This window comes from Hippocampus bargibanti, linkage group LG02, assembly GCF_051943395.1.
Source record: "Hippocampus bargibanti isolate YZ-2025 linkage group LG02, ASM5194339v1, whole genome shotgun sequence".
NCBI lineage: Eukaryota > Metazoa > Chordata > Actinopteri > Syngnathiformes > Syngnathidae > Hippocampus > Hippocampus bargibanti.
Genome location: NC_142735.1, coordinates 18,272,756 through 18,295,494, shown reverse-complemented (window position 1 = coordinate 18,295,494; position 22,739 = coordinate 18,272,756). Strand labels below are relative to the sequence as shown.

Below are 22,739 nucleotides of genomic sequence, written 5' to 3'. Positions count from 1 at the left end.
GTGAAACTGGAGATGCTTGAGGGCGGACAGTATGACTTCAAAATAAAGTGCATTGGAGTAATCCAGCCAATATGTTACCAAGGCTGGGTTTCCTTTTACTATGGGCTGTTGTGAGAGAAGACGAAAAAGAAAAGATAAAAAAAAGCTGGCTTTAATAACATCACAAATTTGCAGTATGAGTTTAACAAAAAATAATTGCTGTCAACTCTTGAGGTTCAATTGAAGTCAGTCGTTATGAGCCTGAAAACTATGAAATAAAAGTCTGAGCATTAACGTTATCTCTCTAGGAAAGGTGCTTAGCATTATATAATTGATCACATTTGTTTTCAACTGCTGTTGTAGAACTGTAATTTAATCTTCCTCAATCTTTGATCCATCTGAAGTCAAGCACCATTCTGCACTTTTTCTCATTTGTCCGTCTGTTCATCAATCCATTCATCCACGCATCCATCCATTTTTCATGACATAATTGGAGATAAATTGTAACTCTTACATTACATAAATCTAAGAGAGACTCCTTAGCATTGCAGGCAAAGTGGCATCAGAAAATCGGACATCAATGAGCATGTTTTAAAATATGCATTTAACACACTGCACTTGTTGGGCATTTGCGTCTACCAAACTGAATACAGTCACACATAACTCCCAGAGACCTCCATTTGCTCTGTTTTGATACACTTCTCTGGAATGCAAGTCTGCTTACACTACGCAAAAGAAAATGTCAAATAAGAGAATACATAGTACATGCTGTCATTTTTTTCATAAGGACTGAAAGGGATGAGTTTGTGATGTTGAAAATACGTTCAGGCTTGTGATCGGCTTCGGTGGAGATGACTCAAGTTGTATGAAAATCGTTTGACGAAACAAAACCATTTTCGAGGCATTTGGAAATGCAACATCGAAGGATGCTGAAATGGGCTTCTTGGTAATTGGTGTGACTCCATTTTGTCTAAATAGCGCTTGTCGTCGTTTGCGCTTGACTTTGTCATTACTTCTTCGAACCTCAGCAACACGAGACAAAAAAGTGTGAAGTAGATGCGCATTTGTGCGTTGGGGTAATGTGTCAACCCCTCTTGCAAAACAATTCTCTTGCATGGGATTGCTGCGAATGAAAAACACGCTATAAATACATATGCAAAAGAGGATCGCAATGGGTTTCTGGGAGGGGGAAAAAGAATGTCTTCAAGAGACTTATTTTCCTATTCCATCCCAGAAGAATCATTTTGGAGTTCTTAAAGCAATGGGGTAAAGGAGAACCTTCCAAAATTTAGCATGTCATGTGGTTAGATCACTATCACCATAAACTGCCTTGAGAGTTCATGATTTTGGTTTCTGATTTTTTTTCCATTTGATTTCATTTGGCAATGTAATGTTATTTGTGTCACAATCCTATTTTGTTGCCCCTTCTTTCTGTCTAATAATGTTTTTTTTTTCTGTCGTCGTTTTTTGGGAGAGTGTTGGTGGGCGGAGTCTGCTCCAAACGCACATGCTGACAAATCAGAGACCCAAGAGACCGGAAGACGACATTGAAGAATTGTTGTGTGCGCTTTTCTGGTAAATGAATTGTGTAAAACCTCCTTTACTTTGTTTGTTGTCTTCACCGGCAGCATTCATATGCATGTGTTGACAGTTGATCGTGATCTATCGCGCACTTCTTTCATCCCCTCAACACACGTCGACTTAACCGCGCACTCACACGGTACAATTCGACACCCATTCGTTCATTTCCACCACACTTTAATCTACAAACCGACCATTCATACCTCAATTACAATATCGGCGTAGCGACAGAGTTGTTGTATAACAGTTCGATTCATACATATGTAACGGAGTTGTACACTTAGGTTATTAAATTATGAAGGAAGTGACGCAACGGCGCACAGTGTGGCACTATGTCCCGCCCATAGTTTCCAGAACAATCTCGAGGAGATTCAGGGTGAGTCGCAATTTTCTGTTGGTCTCGATTAACGCGCATTTTCATGACGATATCTTATTTTGTTTCCCCTTTTGTACTGTCTAGTGTTATCTAATTAGTTCCCTTATTCATTTCGAGTCCAGATTACTTTTTGTGTCATTATTTACTTCACGTTTTGTCGAGTGGAACTTTGGAGCGCATGTGCTTCATAGTGCTTTTCTATTGCTCAGTTAATCACAAGACGAAACCCATGCGACTTCACCCATCCCTTCTGCCATACTGTGTTGCAGGTAATAATTGTTTCATTTCGTTTTTATTGAACAATATTTAGTTTCTTGTGTCGTGTTTCATTTGCCCGTGAGTGTCCGTGGCTGGTTGAACTGTACGCCAGCCATTACAAGCGCACCGCGTGTTCTGCCGAGTCTCCGCCCATGATGCGTTCAGGGACATCTTGTAAATAACTGAACTTGTGTTGTATTCTCTTTTTCTGTAAATAACCACTATACGATCACACGTTGTTAATTCTGTTTTGTTATCGACAATGTTTTGCATTTGAGAACAATCTCGAGGAGATTCAGGTTAATCACAAGACGAAACCCATGCGACTTCACCCATCCCTTCTGCCATACTGTGTTGCAGAAATAAAAGAAATAAAAAGACACATCCACGCGTCTCGTCTTCATTAATACAGCAGCATCGTGGAGATGAAGACAGTCACTGTTGTGACACCCGTCACATTGGTGCCGTGACCCGGATTCACAAGTGACTCTCCACTTCGGACCGGGACCGCGATGCTGCACAATGAAGACGCTGTGCAGTCCCATCACTCGGTGGACGGTGTGTCGACCCCCGTTTTGAAAATACATGTAGTGTGTTAATTGTCTGACCTGCTGTTTTGCAATTAGTGTGTTTTTTTTTCATGTACGTGTTTTCGTGTGTTAAGTCTAAGAATGAGCTCCTTACATGTAACAAGTAGCACACCTTTGAGTGTGTTGGTAGAGGCTTCCCAACCGTGTAACAGTTGTATAGTGCAATCCAGAGTGGTGTAGGTTGTACAGAGGGGAATGGGCAGGTTCAAGCTGAGGCCACTTATGTTAGTGGGGACAGAGTTCCTTCCCAGACCCAGTGCAGTGCATCTACGACGAGCGCACAGACAACTGATACACCAGCAACAGATACCTTTCTCCAGTCTGTCACAGTTATGTAGTGCTATGCAGGGTGATGTAGTTTGTACAGAGGGGAATGGGCAGGTGCGAGCTGAGGCCACTTATGTTAGTGGGGACAGAGTTCCTTCCCAGACCCAGTACAGTGCATCTCCGACGAGCGCACAGACCCTGACACACCGGCGACAGATCCCTTACTCCAGTCACCTGACGTAGTTGGTCAGATGAGCGACATAATTAGACAGCATTTTTGTACATCCTTGCCCGATAACCTTGTCTATTTTGCCTGTTGGTCTTTCTGTTGTCTTCCGTGTGTATGTTGCCTCACTTCTGCATAATTTAAGGGGGGTGTATGTAACGGAGTTGTACACTTAGGTTATTAAATTATGAAGGAAGTGACGCAACGGCGCACAGTGTGGCACTATGTCCCGCCCATAGTTTCCAGAACAATCTCGAGGAGATTCAGGGTGAGTCGCAATTTTCTGTTGGTCTCGATTAACGCGCATTTTCATGACAATATCTTATTTTGTTTCCCCTTTTGTACTGTCTAGTGTTATCTAATTAGTTCCCTTATTCATTTCGAGTCCAGATTACTTTTTGTGTCATTATTTACTTCACGTTTTGTCGAGTGGAACTTTGGAGCGCATGTGCTTCATAGTGCTTTTCTATTGCTCAGTTAATCACAAGACGAAACCCATGCGACTTCACCCATCCCTTCTGCCATACTGTGTTGCAGGTAATAATTGTTTCATTTCGTTTTTATTGAACAATATTTAGTTTCTTGTGTCGTGTTTCATTTGCCCGTGAGTGTCCGTGGCTGGTTGAACTGTACGCCAGCCATTACAAGCGCACCGCGTGTTCTGCCGAGTCTCCGCCCATGATGCGTTCAGGGACATCTTGTAAATAACTGAACTTGTGTTGTATTCTCTTTTTCTGTAAATAACCACTATACGATCACACGTTGTTAATTCTGTTTTGTTATCGACAATGTTTTGCATTTGAGAACAATCTCGAGGAGATTCAGGTTAATCACAAGACGAAACCCATGCGACTTCACCCATCCCTTCTGCCATACTGTGTTGCAGAAATAAAAGAAATAAAAAGACACATCCACGCGTCTCGTCTTCATTAATACAGCAGCATCGTGGAGATGAAGACAGTCACTGTTGTGACACCCGTCACACATAGACAAAAATTCATTCACACTTACCACGGACTCGAGGCATCGGACGGGCTGTATTCAGGAAGTCCAAATGTGGTCATCTATTCCGAACCCCTTGAATGAGGGTTTCTCGAGTTTTAAACGTCAGCTGATTTCGGAGATTTTGTGTTTTATTAAATGCCGTAATTAATTGTGCTTAACTATTATGCTCAAATAAAAGTAACCAACTGAGGCTGATTTTATTGGTGTCATAAATAGATATTCGTTCTCAAGATTATTTGCATTTTTCCCAGAACGTACAGCTTCATGAACAGTACCTTATTATGGCGACTGGCGTGTTTTGGACAGGTGTGGCACTGGTTTGGCTGCCGTGTGCATGTTTGATATTGTTCATTGCATTGCAAGGAATGCTCAGACGGATGGGAAATCATGATGGAACTTATTTCCATGTGTTTAAGGTTTCTGATATGTTTTTTGGAGTGGGCGGTGTATTTCAATTCCGAGTCATGACTGTTTAGTGGTCCACGGAATTATTTGAGACAAATCATTCATACCAACAAAAGGACAAACTCGTTTTTGTGTAATTGCCGCATTGAGGATGGAAACCACATCCTTGCCTCCGCAAGGTGTGCTCATGCTTGGCTGCGAACGAAGGAGTGTATTTTCACCCAATAATGTGGAGCATTAAGAGCGGCTGAGTCAATACACCCTACTGGGCCGCATGTATTCCTGCAAAATTGGAAGAAGTTGCTCTGGAGGGAAGGCGGCACCTCATAGAAACCTCAATTACTGTAATTTACACCAAAACAGTGTGTAACACTTCAATTTGTTTAATCTCTGCTGATGTCTGAGAAAGCTTTGGATGAAAGGCGTGTGAAGCAGTGGCACAAGATAACATTCAATAGCCCTAAGATATCTCTCCTGCCTTGTGTTCATGCACTGAGGAAAACGTTTTTTTCTCTTGACTTGGAAAGCATTATTAAAGACTTGGAAATGCTACTTGAAAATGTCTTTCCCCTACCCCTACTGCACAGCTTACTTTCAACACACACTATCTACATTAATAGCCAAATGCCACATCAGCATCACTCTGAAGATGCTTATGATGCAATAAGCAGCACATTGCCATATACTCTGGAGCCTCACTCTCAGTTTTGAATGAGGAATGTGAGTTACTCCAGGCTGTGTTCAATGAGACACACCAAATGAGGCTTGCACTGGCATGTAAATGAAGCTGCGGCAGTTTTGGTTCTGCGACACTGAGGGATGGACAATTAATCATAATTTTGGCTGCCAAAATTAAATTAACGTGATTGTCTGTGATATCAATCCTTCCATTTTCCAGATCGCTTTATCCTCATTAGCGTAGCAGGCTTGTTGGGGCCTATCCGAGTAGGCGGGGGTACACCCTGAACTGGTTGCCAGCCAATCGTAGGGCACACATTGACAAATGACCATTTGTGCTCACAATCACAACTAGGGATAATTTTGAGTGTTCAATCACATTTGGGAAGGGGATAGAGGGGGCGGGAAGCATATTGGGTAGGTGGGGGGCCGGACTAAATGAAAGACAAATGCGAGTAGTGCCCACTCAGCCATTTTCCCAGTCAAGATCAAAGGTGTGCCGGACTGGCCGCTCCACGGGAAACTTGAGTTTGGTCCTGCCTTTGTTTGCTGTTGCTAGGCGACAGGCGCCAGCCTGAAAGTGTTTGCGGTGGGGCGCCAACTTCAAAACCATTTCCAAAATAAAATTTGAGGCAGTCCTCGGCGCTCAATTTACCACAAAATAGTAAGAAATTGACAAACGTGGATCAGCCAGGCTTTTCGTCACAGAATCGTCAGACGTCGATCCAGAGGGCTTTCGAAATGCGCCACCTCGCTCAAACTAAATACAAGCATCGTGAAACGGGATTAGCACGTTTTCCGTCCTCGTGAGGTGATGACAAGGAGGGGCAAGAGAAAAAAAAGCCAAACTAAACTTAAATATAGCTTGATGTATTTATAAGCTGCGGTTCTGGCTTCCTGGTGAAGCTAATTAGGATGCTGTTATCTATTAATGGGCCTCGTGATAGTAACGGTGGCGAGACATGTGTCACAGAGAGCTCATTACATATCATTAGTTCAACACTCCAATAATGTCTACACCTGCTGAGCATAAGATAATGACTTGGCCCCCTGATATTTGCAGGACGATTGTCTTGCAAGCCAAGCACCACCAGGAGGGCGGGGAGCTGCGTGAAAACGGATAAAGCTCCACAAAACGAACCGGGCCGCCTTCTATTTGCTGCAACTTACGGCCGGGAAAGCAAGAGGTAATTTGGCCCATTTTCGTCCATGCAACTCATTAAATAAACTGCCGTTATAAGCGTGTGACGTACCAACGCTCACTATCTTCTGCTCGTGGCGTCGCCCAGCACTGAGACAAGATACGGATGTTATTGATGGTAGCTTACCCTCCAACAATAGTCCTGCTATTCCTGTTGATTTGTTCGTCGCTGCTGAAGTCGGCGCCAGCACACCTGAGAGGCTGTTGCGCAATTTAGCTTATGGTACATTTTACTTTGGGATGACCCATTTTGAAACCATTTTGAAAAATAATCGAATGTTTATTGACATAATGGCATTTTTACATTTCGTTATTTCCCCACCCCCATTATTTTCTTTAACAGACCTAAACGATAGATATTCATTTTTTGAAGATCAGATTTATGATACATATTGTATGTTGGTCTTTCTTCTCTTTGGATGTAGGCTAAAATAAAGGCAAATATATATATACTTTTACGTCGGGCGTACAACTTTCAAAAAGTCTTTACCCGGGTGGCCGACAGCTTCTTCAAGAAAAAAAGTGTGTTTTTTTTTTTTCAAATGAAACGTTTGTTTAATTCAATACAGCAAAAGATACAAGGAAACCGCTACAAGCCACGTGGACGCCTCTTTCTAAGCGGCTTTCAAACAAAACTCTCACGTACACTTTTCAGTCAGGGTGTAGTCCGAAGCACGAAACTGTATATATATACAGTAAAATCTCGTTATATCGATATTCTGGGGAGTCGGAAAAAATATCGATATAACCGGACTATCGATATATCCGATCCTGCGGCATGTAAATTTCCTCCTTGTGTTCATAGAAATAGTATCGTAATAAGCAGTACTATCGATATAACCGATATCGATAGAACAAGTCTTTACTATATATATATATATATATATATATATATATATATATATATATATATATATATATATATATATATATCATCTCATTTTCCGTACCGCTTATTCCTCATTAGGGTCGCGGGGGTTGCTGGAGCCTATCTCAGCTGTCTTCGGGCACGAGGCGGGGGACACCCTGAATTGGTTGCCAGCCAATTGCAGGGCACACAAAGACATACAACAGTCACTCTCACACTCACACCTAGGGACAATTTGGAGTGGTCAATCTGCCTGCCATGCATGTTTTTGGAGTGTGGGAGGAAACCGGAGGACCCGGAGAAAACCCACGCGGGTCCGGGGAGAACATGCAAACTCCACACAGGGAGGCCGGACCGGGACGCGAACCGGCGACCTCTGCACTGTGAAGCCGGTGTGCTAACCACTCGACTACCGGGCCGTGGAGTGCGCTTGATTTAAATAACAGTCATTTTTAGACCAAAGCACATGGTGCAGCGGCTGAATGTTGACATGCTGGCAGCCAACAGCATGTGTCCACTGTGTACATTTATATACATTCCGCTGCAAATATGCCCGCCGAGCTGTTGGAAGACTCCAAGTGCAATCGCCACGAAGTGACCTTTGTGTCTGCAACGCCGAAGATTAGAATGGTGCTGTGCCTGCCTTGTGTTTTTACTACTGGAGCCAACTGGCACGGCGCGAGTGTCCTCTCCCCACAGCTTCCAGTCTGCCGTGATGACAATGGCAAGCCCATCTTACATGGAATGTAAAAACCGGCCAAAAAAAAAGTGCTGGCAAACTTTTTCGCAGGAAACAACACAACTGGTCCATTGGCTCCTCTAAGGAAAATGGCTTTTAAGAAGCGACTCTGACAGGACTTGAGACTACATGTCAGCTTTGAGCTCCTCGCTGACTTTCTTGTCGAACGAAAAAAAGAGCCTTGTTGAAGTTTCCACATTTCTATCCTCTCAAGTATTGCATTTCCTTCAAAGTTCTAACAACCTAAAATGGCCTACATTTAAGTTTGCCACCAGCCACTCTTGCGTGTCCTCATTTAAACTGCTGGCTTCATTAATAGTCAGTCCGTGTGACTGCATGCATGTGTGTGTTTGTATGTGTGTCTAAGCGTGTAACTTGAGCATTGGATGCATGTGCCACACACTGATGAGTCCAAATAAAAGGAATTCAACATCTTTCGCTTTTTCACTGCTGTTGTTACGAGCGGAGGAAAACGTCCTTGTACATGCCCCCTTTGTGTGACGGCATCGGGGCGATACCACTGCCCCTAAAGATCAAAATGTACACTTCTGTGGGTTGCGTTGCAGGAACTCATGGGGACAGAATACTGAGTTAAACACACAAACACAAAATAATCACTCATAAACAAAGCAGTTTGCACACTTTGGCATGCGCGACATGTGGAACCGCACCAAGTAGTTAGTACGTCGGCTTCACGGAGCAAGGGTACCAGGTTCAATTCCTCCTCTGGCCTTCCTGTGTGTAGTTTGCATGTTGCCCCCTTTGGCCTGTGTGGGTTTTATCCGGGTACTTCGGTTTCCTCCCACATTCCAAAATCATGAATGGCGGGTTAATGAAACACTTGAAATGTCCCTTGATGCCCCTGTGAGCGTGAATGGTTGTTCCATTTTATGTGCACTGCGATTGGCTGCCAACCAGTTAAGGGTATCCCCCGCTGACTGCCCGAGGACAGATGGGATAGGCTCCAGAACCCCATGCAGCCGGCCGCAGTGATGATAAAGTGGTTCGCAAAATGAATGAATGAATCGTGTGTTATTTGTGTTGTTTTGTTCTGTAACCTTAATTTTGAAATTATTATTTGCTGTATTGTAATCAATCTATAAGCCAATCTATTTTCTAAATAAATAAATAACCTTCAAATAGTTCTTTGTTGAGGGCGCCAAAGTGGAAACTTGCACGAGGTACCATTGAAGTGAGGACAGCTACTATAAATATTATAAACAGAATAATTACAAAGTATAACATCAGGAAGCCTGGTTGGCAAATTGAACATGTCTGACCCCAACATCTGCTGTCATCGAGGTGCCCTGGGAAATCACATAAGTAGCTACAAACAGCTCGCCAGTGCTGTGACATTGTGATTTTCTGTGACTTATTCAAACTGTAAACAACATTTATCAAAATGAAGTGTGACCTCTTGACATCTATCTGTTTCCTAGCTCATTAAATCTTTGTTGATACGGATTGGGAGAAAGCATGAACATGATCGGCGTCTCGAGGGAGCTAAATGTCAACAATTATCATGACAAACACATATTTAAGAATAATTCCTGCAAATGTGTTTTGTTCAGGAAGTAACTCACTAACCGAAAGGTCAGGGACCCCTGATCAAAATGAAACATGATTATATAGGTGCCCACGTACCGAATGTTGTCGCCACAGCAGAGTTGAAATAACGCTGCAGGCTTGCAACCAACTGGCCGATTCCCCCCCCCCCCCCCCACCACCTCAAAGAATTCAGCTTCTAAATAATCAAAAAAGTGAAACCTATTGTTCTTAGATTTCCTTTCCCCGTCGTGAGATTTCATATTTAATAAATCATCAAGAAGAGGGCTGATAAATATTACAGCAGTATCCCTAAGTGTACACACTGTATCCTGTATAATATGCAATAACGTGACACCGTGCGAGTTTTCTATGAGGGTCACAAAGAGGAATGCGACACGTTTCTTGACAATAAACGTGACATAAATGCACTTAATAATGCATTGACCATTACAAATCATCAACGGTTATTTTGTATGATTTTTCGGTTCAAGAGTTGGATATTTTGGAGGTGGAACACACAGCAACCTCTCACCTCAGCAGATGACTGCTGCCTGAACCCCTCAATAGCCCCACTGAGACAATAAAATGGCCGAGTGGCTATTGAACGGAACAAGCAGGAAGAAAGCAGACGCTTTATAGCGAGCCCGGTGTGAAAATGAAGATTTAGGAACAGTAAACATTGGAATTCTCTCGGCTCGAGGTCAAGCGGCCCAGTTACCTTTCCGGGGGCCTCTCCGCCCCAACCCTCCAGGGCGCCCACAGGGGGAGTCCCAAAACTGCTCGGCACAGTTGTGGCCCTTCAGACTGAAACAAAAGAGCCGTCGTGGTGAATCACAGGCCTCGGACAATAATTACTAACTTGATTTATGCCAGGAATGCCTTTATTTGGGGGAAGGTGGGGGGTTTGAGGGTAGAAAAATTTAGCATGCTCGCTCACTTTGAGTTTTTGTTTACATTTAGATTTAGAATGCATAAACAGTGCAGTTGTTCTGGTAGGCTTTTTAAATTTCATTTATTTTTTATAGATTAAAAAAATCTTTTAAATTAAAAAAATGGTCTTCATGTCTTCATGTATTCCTCTGCTTTTCGGTTTTGTATTTGCATTGAAGTTGTTTGTTGTCATTTATTCCTTAGTTTAGTGAATATTTATATTGATGTGAAGGGGTGTGCAAAGTTCGATTTATTTTTTTTTTGCATTATTTTTGTATGTGTTATATTTTTTGGTCCGGTAAAAGTATTTATTTTATTATTCCTTGATTTTTTTTAAACATATGGATTTTGATGAAGGTTGTTCATAGGTAATGCCCCCAACGCTTACATGTGACTATGTAGAATAACTTGCCCGCCTGTTGAAGAACAAATTTGTTTGCATTCATTTGTAGTAATGTCCTCTCTCGATGAAGCACATGCACAGATTAGTAGCCAGGTAGAATTCAGTCATGTGGTTTGAAAATGGGATCAAAAGAATTGGGGTAGACCCAAAACCGCCTGTTTTTTTTCTTCCAAATATCACGTGAGCGTTTTCTCACACGTAAACTCCCGATTTATCCGACGATCCACATGGGTGCCATTTTAAGCGTGATCGGTGCATTATACTACATGACAAGTTTAAAAGTCTTGATCTTTTCATAGTGTTGTTGAAGAGGATTTGCTCGGCCCTTTTCATGTTGACAGTATTAAAAAGCTGAAAAGGGAGTGCGGGGGTAAGGGGCCGGGGGTAGGGGGGTAGATTCTGACGTCACGGACCGGGAGTCACCCACCGTGTGTTCGGCGTCTCCAAGTGAAGACTTATCCGCAAAGGATTTGGGACGCACAATGCGGGTGGACAGGGCGTGAAAGTACGATCATCATCAGCTCCGAATGCCAAAAAAGAAAACATATCTGCCACAAAAAAAGAAAAAAATGGGAGAGACTCATTCCAATTCAGCTGCGTTGTTAGGACAACGAAAACCATGCCTCAGATGATTAGTTCCACTTCAAAAGAATTTACTTTCAGCGGTGGAAACGTTCCCCTTTTGTGTCCTTACACAGGGTTTTATCAGACCCAAAGACGAATCGTATGTCTCGTCAGCCTGTTTATTATTCCTTCTGTTCACACTACAATTGTATTAAATAAATAGAGGAGTGCTAACAAAGGCCTATTAGCCCATAAACATGTCCTCACGCGCACAAAAAGAGGCAAAATCACAGTCCGTGCTAAACAATTTAGGCAGTGAATGTGAAAGACGAAATAAAACACACCTCTTAGGCTCAGAATGTCCTGACACTGACACCATGACGCAAGCATGTTATGTTGTGCCGTGCTTTGTCTTACCGTCGTTTCTCGTGTGTGCCAAGAAGCGGCAGAGCAAGTGCCTGTTTTTTAAATGCCTTTAACTCCAAAAACGATGAAGTGTCCTTGTTTATCTCTGTAAGAGAGTGAATGCATGAATTTGGTTAAAAAGACTGCAAGACTCTGGATTCTAAATAAATAAATAAATACATGGATGGATGGATGGATGGATGGATAAATACATAAATACAAATAAACATATATACATAAATAAATACATAAATACATAGATAAATATATAAATAGAGATATAGATTAATAAATTATAATTATTATTATAATAAATCAATAAATACATGTATCTACATATTTTCATTTCAATGGATTATTAGCGCACGATTAAACGGCCAATGAAGTAAAAATGATCGTCAAAGCAGAGGGAGAGGACACATGGATTGTTTGGAAAAATACAAATACAATACACAGAGCGCGGCTGCTTGTTGACAACATTACATGCGAGAGGGGAAAAAAAACATGCCAAAGGAATCGGGAGAGGCACGGGGGGGCTTCTAAACAGAGTGGAATCAAAAGCAACTTCTTAAAAGTGACACCTACTTTGCTTATTTTGTGCGCTGAAGCGCCAAAATATCTCGGCGTATAAATACAGACACATTTATAAACCACACGACACGTGTGGTGTCACATGATTGAATATATGAGGCAAATGAAGCAGTAACACTTTACTCCTAATGACTTTTTCCTCTATTGTTATTTCACTTGTCAAGTGATTCCCAGACTTTTGATTTAGGTTTGTTGCACTAAATAAAATTAGCGCACGTTAAGAGTCGCCGACAATGTACGGCGTCTCTTTCAGTTGATGATTGCCGAGGAAGTGTGCAGGGGCTGCTAGTTTCCTGAAAGAAGTCACATAACAAGATGAGTCGAACGAACGAGTGACGAAAAAGCTCTAGACTGCCAGTAAATGCTCCCATTTCGTCCCTGGCTATTTGAAACAGCGGGAGTCAATTTTTCAACCGCTCGCACGTGTGGTAGCATTAACAAGCTGTTTTATGTTGTTGTTCTTGTTCACAAATGTCTTCCTCCACACTTCAGGACAACATTGACAAAAATAAACATTCTCAAATGCTGCTTTGCCGACTGACTTGATAGTCAAACAGGATCAAACAGATGAACGGTTGCTCTCATTGGCTAATGTGCGAAAAGAATCAGAATCAGAATCAAAATCATCTTTATTAGCCAAGTGTGTAGAGAACGCACAAGGAATTTGTCTCCGGTAGTACAAGCTGCTCTAGTGTCATCATGAAAAACATGACAAATAAGTATGGACGGATATTCCTAAATGATAAGGTACCTCTCTGGATCAACTGCGATACAATGTGCAAGGTATCAAGCAGAGCTAAGGTGATCAGTGGTAGAATGAAATAAGAAAACGATTGTACAGTTGGTGCAAAAATCAGTGAACCATTTAGAAGTGATCAGTCGCTGTATTAGTCGTACAACAAGTGTGCAATTATGCAGATGTCCTGGAGCGCCTCAAAGGGTCTGGTGCTGGAGATTATATAGATCAGTAAAAATAGTTCAAGTGAGTACAGAGCTATAGATACAATGATTATAACGGGAGGCTGTTCCACAGGTTTGTGGGAAATTGCAGAGGCACTAGACAGATATATTTGAGTTACTGTTTAGAGAGTTTATAGCTCAGGGGAAGAAACTGTTTAAATGTCTGCTGGATTTGGTGTGCATGGATCGGTAGCGCCTGCCTGAGGGGAGTAGCTGGAAAAGTTGGTGGGCGGGGTGCGTAGGGTCCAGTAGGATTTTCCAAAAGGGGCGGGTCTTGGGATCTAGCCAATCTACAGGTTTTCCCTAATTCCAGCGAACAATGATAAAAACCAGACTATCATTTCTTACCTTACCTCCAATGAAGTTAATGAGCCAGAGGAGACAAATCCCGATAATGAGTCCAACTGAAGAAAACTGCCGATAGCCGCAGCATGTGGGGAATTTGCTGATGGACAGTAACTGGCACTGCCGGCCTGTGCTTATTAATTAACATTTTTATTATTATCTCAGCAGTTGACCCTTGATTTCATACATTTAATGGGGGGAACATAATATCCAGTCCAGTCCAAATTCACCTTCGGGCGGACGCTGTCAAAATCTGGTAGTTCCAATATTATATATAAGACATGATAAAAAGCATAATTGTCTGTATAGAGAAGGGCAGTGTAAACCTTTTTCAAATGTCATTTATATTACAGTGATACCTCAGCTTACAAACATAATTGTTTCCCAGAAAGTGTGTGTAAGGCGAAAAGTTCGTCTGCCGAACATTTATTTGCCATTAAGAAACCATTAAAAATGAGAATAATCAGTTCCCAGGTCCCCATAAAACATAATTTTCTACTAAAGAAGCCTTAAAACTACAACAAAAACTTATTTTATGTATAATAAATGTGCTATTATATTGTAATTAGAAAAATAAACTGCACTGTATAATAAAGTCGTTTTATTTACCTTTGTGATTGTCATTGATGTAGTTGCCTCTTGATAATATCCGAGTGAAGTTCCCGTACTTTCTCCCTCACACACTGTCCCCTACTAGCTGCTTTTTGTTCATCCAAATCAACAGAAGTTTTTCAACCTCTTCGATTGCCCGAGACTGTTGCTTAGACAACACAGAAACACCCTTAGCCCCACGTAGCAATGGTCGACTTAGCTTACTGCTATATACTGGGATGCTAAGTCACACAAACGCACACCTCGTTCGTGTTTTTTGATTATCTCCCTCTTCTGCTCGACCGTAATGTCTTCTTCGGCTTAACCCTAGCCTGTGATGGGGTCTTTTTTGGTCCCATAAAAGCAAAAGTACTCCACACGATAACAAACCAAGTCTGCACTCAAACAGAGGAGGTGTGGAAAACTAGTCTGCCAGCCCCCATGGCGCTGGTCGACCGTGTGGTTTGGTGTTGATCCGCTGAAAACTTGTCCGCCAGCCACCTGCTGTGTGGTTTGGTTCGTCCGCCGAAAATTAGTTTGTATGCCAAGAATATATTCTCGCGCATTTAATGTTCGTAAGGCGAAAGGTTCGTTCGCTAAAGCGTTCGTAATATGAGGTATCACTGTACATTAAAACGTATGCTGTTATGCTTTAGAACAGGGGTCGGGAACCTATGGCTCTTTTGATGATTGCATATGGCTCGCTGATAAAACTATATACATATTCACGTTGGGGCTGCAGTTGGCGGAAAGCGCAATTTTGATTGGATGACACTGGCCGTCAGTCGAAACAGGTAAACGCCCCTTTAAATGAGCCCCACGAGTGCACTTCAGCTTGAATTCACCGAAGGATTCATTAGCCTTTGAGGAGAGAAAATGTTCGGATTCGAATTTGCAATGAAACAACACCATCGATGAAACAGTCGAATGTCAGTGACATTTTAACAAGCCCCGTGTTAACGTTAGCATCAACATACTGCTGCGAGAAGTAGATTGCAGATAGCAAGTGTGGAAGCTTATGAGCCGTACGCAGGCTAGCTAGCAGTAAGTTGAATTTCATTCCGATCGTTTGCCTGGATTTTTACTCATCACGAGGAACGGAAAACATTCATGTTAACGGTGAGTACTATCACAAAGTTAGTTTAAATAATCCATTGTGATATTTTGTTGAAAAGTGACCGCGCATGTTTGCGTGTGTGCGCGCGTGCCCGTGTGTGTGTGTGTGCGCGTGCCCGTGCGTGTGTGTGTGTGTGTGCGCGCCCGTGTGTGTGTGCACGCGCGCGCCCGTGTGTGTGTGTGTGTGCGCGCGCGTGGCTCTCGCTGAAGAACATTTCTAAATATTTTAATTTTATGGCTCTCTTAGTCAAAAAGGTTCCCGACCCCTGCTTTAGAATGTTATTCAAGTGTCGTCCTCATGTGGACTCCACACAATGGAGTAGAAGCAAATGCAGGGGGGAAAAAATGATTTCGGCATGACTAAATGTCACCAAGAAAACTTTGCATGATGGAAATCAGCCGCCCTTTTCTTTTTTCCAGCTCTAGGTGAGACAGAACCTTTGCTCTTTTGTTCTTTTTTGCCTCTGTGCCACACCCGCGCTGCGACGCTATTCCTTCAGCGTTCCAACTTGCATCATTCGCGTACTTGAAAGAAGCACATAAAACAATTCATCCAGCGCACTGCAGTGCTGAACTGAACTTTCATACCGCTGCAGATATATGCTGAATGTTACCATTTGACCACATGGCTGTTTTTTGTTAAAAGTCTAAAAGTATGTGGTGAAAAAAAGAAGAAACTTCTAGACCTAGGCAAAAAGAAAAAGCCTCTATAGTTACTACTTTTTGATGACTTAATTCCACTGCAGGCAATTGCTTTATTCATTTTGCAAATTATAAAATATATTTTTTATAGCTTTTGAAAGCAAACCAATTCAACCAGTTTCCTTCATTGCGAGATTCGTCAGCATGCTGCTTCACGGCTCAGTGACTATAACACATGAATCTTAATAGCAAATACAGGAAGTTGAATGTGTCCAAAATCTGATGCTGTTCCGAATTTGATTATGTTTATTTCGTGGTACGTTTAAAATTCATCGTCAAATGGTAGTTTCAATCAAAAGTTTGATTCCTTTTTTTGAAGAATGGATGACTGTCTGTTTCCTGTGATGTGAGGCGAATTGAACTCATTGCCAACAGAGATGGCTTGTATGGACAACTTTTGCTCAGGTCAAACCAAAGAATGGGCCACACGAGGTCTCATATTTTCAAAAAAAACTCTTAAGTTCTGGTCACTCATATCTTAAGGCAACACTGCAATACTTTTTAGGGGATAAAACCATGGCGTGGTGAGTACTTTTGCCTACTATGCTGTTGTACTTTTAACTCATTCCTCCCGGCAAACGACTACAGTTGTTGTGTTTTTACTTCCGTGTATCCCGAGTCACGCCTGCATTCGGGCTGAAGCGATAGCAAATAATGCCGGATTCCAACTACAGGTGGGCCGTGAATAGATGTTAACCCTTTACGGATGATTGTGCTTCTATATCGAGAAAATGAAAGGTAGCAGTTCAAGTGACGATTGAAACTGATGCGGCACAAGTTACATGTCCCGTTAAAACAGATTATATGCAGCGTTGCCTTTAAGAGCGTCAGTGACATCCATCTCCTTCATGCGCAACACAATGTGCTCTCCTCCGTCTTCAAAGCGCCTTCTATTTTTCATCATGTATGAAATACCACATAAGTATATGTTGTAACTATTTTATGAGCTATTCAGAAGAGGTTTACCTTGAAACTGAAATGCATAAACTAACGCTAACTTGTTTATTTACCGAGAAATATTAAAAATAAGGAGTATCCCGAATTCGGAACACTATTTTCATGATGGTATTGTTGATCCTGACTTAGTACCCGATGCGAATAATTGTTCGTGAATGGTGCGTTTTCCACTGATAGCTGTACCTCATAGCTTTGCATTCTCAATATGATTATTGAAACGGAGGTCCATATGTTTTTTTTTTCTGAAATACCCATGTACTGTATATCTTTCCAGATCCTGATGAGAATGAAATAGATGACCATGTTGATGAAGACATTTTGGCATGTGACACAGTCGTGACTGTTGCATTGATGAACTTCTATCACCATTCAAATACTTTCGGGCTGATCAACTACATGCTTCATACGCTTTCTCCAGGAAATCACTGAAATGGTGGAAATACCTGTTCTGCTTTCTAGTGGATATTTGTATTTGCAATGGATTTATACTGATGAAAGTCTCTCCAAACCATCAAGTGAAAACCAGAACAGGTCGCCTCCGAAAAAGGACTCAGTTAGAATTCAGGACAAACTTAGCTTGGCAATTACAGAAGGAAAAGAAAAAGAGAATGCATGAAGGAGAATGACACTGTTGCCCTCCTTCATTGGCTAGTAGAATTGGATAAAAAGATTACATTAAAGAGTGTGCAAAGAAGAAAATTCGTTGCGAGCCAAGAACAGGTTGTGAGCAATGCAAGGTGAACCGATGCATTCAATGTTTTAAACCATACCATAAATGAATTATTTTAAATGCATTCTAGGTTTATTTCATGCATATGTGACTTTGCAGGTTTTGGAAAAAAAATCTTCATTAACATTGCAATAATTTTCTAAAACTTCAATCAATTTCACACACAAAAAAACTATATTAAAAACTATTATATGTTGTGAAAATTGTACTGAAAGTTTCATAAAGATTGAACAACAAATAAAGAAATTACAACAGTTTATTTGAACACACATGTTAGTTATGAATTTCCTGCTGAAGCCACTCTGGGAGCACATTACAAAGCTAGGCTGCAGGCTCTGTAGGCTGTGGGGGAAGAAATGCAAAATGCCTGCTAGGGAGGAAAGAGTTAATGCTGCCCATTAAGGTGATACTTGGAGACTTTTTTTTTGGGGGGGGGGTGATAAACGAGTACCTTAAATAAAATGTGATGGTGAGAGAAAAAAAAGCCTTTCTATCTGAACCTGTTTTTCAATCCAGAGCCACTCGGGCACGTGTGCGAGCACGGGTGCAATTGGAGCTGTTAAAACGGTGCGAAAGATCAATAGAATGTTGTTAGCGGCGGAAACACGACTTGAGGTGGCATCGCAGGTTGTCACCTGTGATGCTTGTGCTAAAGAGGCGCCTGTAAATAGTCAGCAGCTGTATGCTGGTTGATGAAACGGCCCTGGACTGCATGAAGTAATAATCCCTGCCTTACTCAAAGGAGATGCTACAGTATGTATGCCTCTACACTGGGAATTCAGCAGCAGCAGCAAAAGGAGGAGGAGGAGGATATGCACCTCAAATGAGACTATAAATAGGGCTTCCACATTCTTAACATGGAATCTATATTATTATGCGCTTTTTCAAAAATGAGATCAAATATATGGGTCAGTGGGATTTCTCAGAGAATGGGGGGGTAGGTTGGGGGGACTACAAGGATCTGAAGGAATTGAACAAGTTATATGAGAATTATTTGGGCAGAGTTTTAATTAACAGAACCCTATTTAAAATGATTGTAAAGGGAGCCCGTGTCCACACTGACGCTGTTGCAAGGATGGAAGGCCTCATTATTTCGTCTCCTGGATTGTCTAAATAGGCTTCATCGTATAAATAAAAGCATGAGTGATTAGAAATGTTCAAAGGGAAAAATTATTTAGGGACGTTGAAAATGATCAAAAGCAAGTCATCTCTTAGTAACCTCTGCGGTCCGTGAGGCCCCAGGACACCGGGACTTTGGGCTTTACGTGCCGGGTTTCATTTATAACTCACATGCATGCATTTCCGACAAGCAAACAGCTACTCCACCCAAAGCATCTGCCTCTTGCTCGCTCTCTGGGGAACACGACAGAAACATGTTAACCGCCTCGCTGCTCAGGCTACCCACAAATTACTATGGTTAATACCGGCAGGGCAAAAAAAAAATCTGTTGTCATAAGATATGATCAAATAAAGTATAATTACGCGACATTAGATACACTTGCGCAATCTAATGAGATCGCATACAGGAGCCGGATCCAAAATTGAGACATTAAAAAGATCATTGTCACTTGTGATTGGGTCAACCAGATATCGTGGTCCTAGATAAAGGGCAAAGGAAAGCTGTTGTCGTGGATGTCGCGGTCCTGAGTGATGGAAACATCAGAAAGAAGGAACATGAGAAAATCGAGAAATACCAAGGGCTCAGAGAGGAGCTGGAGAGAGCCTGGAAGGTAAAAGTGACAGTCGTGCCTGTTGTGGCCGGAGCACTCGGGGCAGTGACCCCCAAACTCGACGAGTGGTTGCAACAGATCCCGGGAACAACATCGGATATCTCGGTCCAGAAATGCGCAGTGCTGAGCACAGCATGGATACTGCGCAGAACCCTCTAGCTTCCTACCCTGGTGCAACATACTGCTTTTAGTAATTGAGCATTTCACTCACCACATGCTGTAATAACGCACATGGAGCTCATTATTAGCACTCTGTCAGGGTCAATGTGGTTAAATTGGATGTATGTACCAAATGATGCGTCGAGCAAGGGCATCAGATGATCAGCGCTTAACTTTTATTTTATGATGATTAACTATATTGTGGCCTCTGGCATTCTTTCCTTGCCTTGCGCGGGGCATAAAAGCTAACCCAAAGCTCATATCTTAATGTACACACCTCATAAAACATGTAACTTGCTGCATCTGCAGTCTTATAAGTTACTGTCCTTGGCATTATTCATGACACTTGCAGTGCAGTGGATTCAGTAGAATGCGTATAAAGCTGTGAGAATATGATGAGTTAACTGCCTCCATATTTCGGGAAATGAATAGCAGCTGAGATTTAAGAAAGATGTGAATGATAAACACAATCACTAAATTTTCAGACCCGGGTCTTGTTTGAATAAAGCGGGAATTGAATGGAACTACATGACCTGACAAATTTTGTTTACGTGTGAAAATCATTTACTTTTTTGTACAGCGCTTGCAAAGCTGACAACCAACCAATATTCTGTGATTCAGAATGCCGATTGAACTTTTTTAGTCAAATCAGGATGCTTGCAAATACCTGGTGGCTTCATTTCTTTTTGCCAGTCGAAAAGCGCCACAAAGGAAGTAAACCACTGTTGAGCTAAGTAAATACCCTGGCAATAAATAAATAAAATAAACGGATTTACACTTTCCATAGCCTTGCAATGCACTCTGATGGCACTAGCATAAAGGCGAACGGTCATCGAGAGGTTCGTTAATGTGTAAGGTCATATATACTGTACGTCATATTGTCTTTTATGTTCACGGTTTTTACTTCCATTGAACATGTCTTATAGTTCAATGTTGACCCGCAACCTATTAACACACATCAGACCAAAGGATAATCTGATGAAAGATCCTGATTCAACACTGTCTTTTGATGTCCTGGGTCAGGAAAAGGCAGAATCGTGACATAAACAGTCTGATTATACATATAACAGGCCAATACCAGAAAATACTGTATGTGTAAGTCATAAGTAATTCTTAACTATAAATTTTCAAGCACATCCGGAGTTACTGTGGCTGACATCCTGCCATGCTATTTAAATCTCCTCTAGATGTCAAGCAAGTTGCATCGCATCATTCCAGATCTTCAGCTTTAAGATTTTTTTGGCTAAGTGAGAATTTAATCAAATAATTCATCCACAAATGAAATGCGGGCGGGCTCCATGTTGGGCAAAATCATCATTGGCTACACCAAACAAAAAGTAACAATAGCGAACTACCTGCTAACACAGCGTAGCAATGAACAGTGAGCAATGGATTTCTTCATTTGTACATCCATGGCTGAGATGGAAAATACGGAAAGGTACAGAAGAGAGAACAAATCCCGCATTAACTTGTTGATGTGAAATAGCTTGTCAAAAAGGGTCCAGATCTGCTCACGCCTTTGTAACTACATGTTGACAATGAACATTGTGATTGCGGTTTTTATGTAGCTTTCGTACAATATAACGGAATTGAACGTGTAACTTGTCATTGCTGAATAGTTACTGCATGCTTTACTAGTACAAAGTAAATAAAGCGACAGGATTTGATGATGAGGAATTCATGAATGCAAACTGAAAAATGGTAGTGAGCTAATTTTAAAACAATAAATATGTCATCGATTTAAGTAAAGAAGATCTACACATGTGAAAAAGTGTTGACGTCTTTGATTTAACTTCAAGTTGAACTCAATTCACGTCATCCTCAAGTCCTCCACCTCTGCCCCTCACCTTTCCGACCTGTCTCCATTACCATACCTCCAATACACGAGTAAGGCAGCACCATTGATTGCCATCCGGTCCACCGGCTTTCCCTTAGCCGCTCCGAAATCCTTCAAAAATCACCTGAGCTCCTCAAAGCAGCGCTAGTCGCTAATTACTCTCTCACGCACCCGTTGTGCTCCCTTTAGCTGTCGGCTAGCGCTAAAACAATTTGCATCAATAGTTCTTTAACTTGAGACGAATCTTAAAGACACAGCGGTCTGCCTCGGCTTATACTATCAATGACAATGGGTTAGCGTGAATTTCTCCCCATTAAAGTCCCTTTGTCCCGGCGCTATGCTCTTTAGGGACAACGCCACATTTGTCCTCTTCATTAATGTCACTTCCCTAAAGCAACACATCATCACAGTGTAAAGCTTTGGTCAAACTGTAATTGAAAAGGCCCAAGGGGAATTCCTGAGGTTTTGTATCATGGGAAGAGTACGGGGGGAGGGAGGGACGGGGGGCTAGTGCCCCCCTTCACCCTCACCACTCTACATCCATCAATGTTGAGTTGGACCCTCGGGGATCTCTAGGAAATCACACATAGAGAATCATGTCAGGTACACCCAAATCTGGCTTGGCTGTGCGGCGTTGCAGTAAATCTGATGCGAACACGCTGGGCGAATGGAGCGACTTCAAGAGGGGGGGGGGGGGGGGGTCAGAAACAGAAATCCTTCCTTCAGATGTGGACTTCACAGGATTGATTACACAGCCGCCTCGCCATGCATACTGCAACAGATAAAATTAAACACTCGCGATACATTTGAAACCTCCTGGATCATGATCAGTACCTTCCTTTTTTCTCTCTCCCCTTTTTTCCTCGAGTCGAACTTCAAACAGCAGAGATTTGATATAGCAAGCAAAAAAAGAAAAAAAAGTATCTTGCAACTAAACAGTCGCTTAATGAAATGTGATAGTTTTGAGAAAGCAAAGACAACAATAATTCTTTGCAATG

The 22,739-nt window shown here is 41.9% G+C and overlaps 2 long non-coding RNA genes across 5 annotated transcripts in view; one reads left to right on the top strand and one right to left on the bottom strand.

Annotated features, from left to right (window-relative positions):
* The window catches only part of LOC148901772 (uncharacterized), a 116,044-nt gene that overhangs the window by 10,199 nt on the left and 83,106 nt on the right, over window positions 1-22,739 (bottom strand). For 3 of the 4 annotated variants that reach the window (XR_016114177.1, XR_016114179.1, XR_016114176.1), the window contains 3 exons: window positions 12,036-12,129; window positions 11,482-11,602; window positions 9,950-10,525 (listed from right to left, as the gene is read on the bottom strand). This is a non-coding gene — a long non-coding RNA (uncharacterized LOC148901772). Of the gene's footprint in view, window positions 1-9,949; window positions 10,526-11,481; window positions 11,603-12,035; window positions 12,130-22,739 lie in introns of those variants that run through there. The other variant, XR_016114178.1, reaches the window with a different exon arrangement.
* LOC148901776 (uncharacterized) lies at window positions 167-18,432 on the top strand. Its single transcript, XR_016114180.1, has 3 exons — window positions 167-1,554; window positions 6,429-6,552; window positions 17,560-18,432. It is a non-coding gene; the product is annotated as an uncharacterized LOC148901776 (long non-coding RNA).